Genomic DNA, 2,295 nt, shown 5'->3' on the forward strand with positions numbered 1-2,295 from the left:
ATTATTGGATAAATTTGCAATAAGTCTCAATAACACTTGTAAGAGAAACATAACCTGGTTTCTCATTGCTGCTTTTGCTTGCCTTTAAAAAATTATTTATCTAATATGTATTATTTGTGAAATCATTTCATACCTAATAAGTAAAACATGTCATCTGTGATATTAACATTTCCTTTTCCTTTCTTGTTTTTCATCTACGATAGTCTTATTTTTCTGTCTTTTTCTGTGTAAGCTTTTGGAGAAATAAATTTTAAATTTAATATCTAAGAAAGTTTTAGTGTGACTTCCTTAAGTCATAGGGGAAGGAGAAGTAAAATATTATGAAATACTATAGTTAAAATTTTGACTGTGTAAAAATTCTAGGAAAAATACTGAGAAAAAGTAATTCTCATGACAATAAAGATAATCGTGAAATAACCGTGATGACAATTATTGGAATAATAATGATGTTAGAGCAGACTAATAGAACCATCTAATTCAGTAGTCCCCAACTTTTTTAGTACCAGGACTGATTTTGTGGAAGACAATTTTTCCACAGACCAGGAAGGGGGATGGTTTTAGGATGAAACTGTTTTACCCCAGATCATCAGGCTTTAGATTCTCATAAGGAAGGTGCGGTCTGGATCCCTCACATGTGCAGTTCACAACAGGGTTCACACTCCTGTGAGAATCTAATGTTGCCTCTGATCTGACAGGAGGTGGAGCTCTCAGGCAGTAATGCTCATTCATCTGCTGCTCACCTTCTGCTGTGGGGCTGGGTTCCTAAGAGGCCATGGACTCGTACAAGGGATTGGGCACCCCTGCACTAGTTGATATTTTCATTAACATTACAGAAAAACACCAGACAAAAAAGCAAGTGTGTGCGTTTTAAAGAGTAGAAAATTGTTACAGAAACCTTCAAAGTGATATTTATTTGTAATAGCAAATGGACTACCATTGTACTGTTTTTGCAAGATATCATCATACAAATGTAAATAAATAAGCACCTTTGGTAGGCAGAAAAGTAGTTGAGGTGACAGACGCTGGTTGTCTAAAACCAAAACACGGAAGGTAACACCATGCAAATAAACCTTGGTAATTGAATTCGAGCTTGTAAAAGACCATTGTTAAATCATTCCATAAGAAGCCAAGCACATTCACGTTTCTAATTGTCCTTTTGAACTTGAATATAGAAAGAATGAGTACAATGATTATGGACAGCACCATTGCTAATTATCTTTTTAAGTACTATATATAGTTGGGGTTAATTGATATTATAGCATTCATCCAGAATCCAGTTCTCCAACTTTGACTCAAGGAAAACGTTGGGAGGGGAAAGATATAGAAACACAAAATACGTATTTTTCCTATTGTAGCGTATTTTTCTGCTTAAAGTTTGCGTAATATTCATTAAAAAAAACAAAAACCAAAAAACCTCTGGATGTTATACAGAAAAATATGGGAGCCAAAATCACTCTGCTCAGTAATTTCTTTTGACCAAAATTTTAAAATAAACTTTACTTTAAAATAAACATATTATTTTAAATGTAAAATAATATGAACAATTCAACCAGTACCAAAACATATAAAATGAGAATAAAGATTTCTCTTAACATCCAATGCCATTACTCTCCCTAAGGTCATCTCAAGAAGCAAACACTAATAACATCTCTCTCGACATCTTTTTATGAATAATTACAAATTAAAATATAATCAATCAATAAATGGATATTTATTGATTAATACAAATTAATTTAATTTATTGATAATTACAAATTTGTGATTATTTATATCAATATCCATTAATTTATTGATTATATTTTAATTTGTAATTGAAATATAATCAATAAATCCATGGATGAATGGATGAACAAGTGTATAGGTAGGCAGATAAATAGATATACGTATTGTTTCTACAACCAAAAATATAAATAATTTCTTAAGATTTCAATTTTTTCATCTTCTTGTGTCTTCTCACCGTCAACCAACCTTAACCCCTTGCTCAATTAAGAACTTTGGCTGAAGCTATTATTGCCTCACATCCTGTTACACTAGCTGCCACAGCCTCCAGAATGATGTTGAGAACCAGGATCCCTCCTTTATGCCTGGACAATCATTTATGTCCTGACTAGGCACACAGAAGTTCTATCTTCCCAATCAGTCAAGAAGAAAGAATGTGGAGATACTGCTGTCTCATGACATTAGAGCAAAGGCCCCCAGGACACAAGGTCAGGAAAGTACAGCACCAATTCACTATGATAAAACTATTTCTTGATGATCAGACTCAAGCAAATGAAGAATACAAAAGTAAATTAC

This window comes from Cebus imitator, unplaced genomic scaffold, assembly GCF_001604975.1.
Source record: "Cebus imitator isolate Cc_AM_T3 unplaced genomic scaffold, Cebus_imitator-1.0 Scaffold327, whole genome shotgun sequence".
Classification (NCBI taxonomy): Eukaryota; Metazoa; Chordata; class Mammalia; order Primates; family Cebidae; genus Cebus; species Cebus imitator.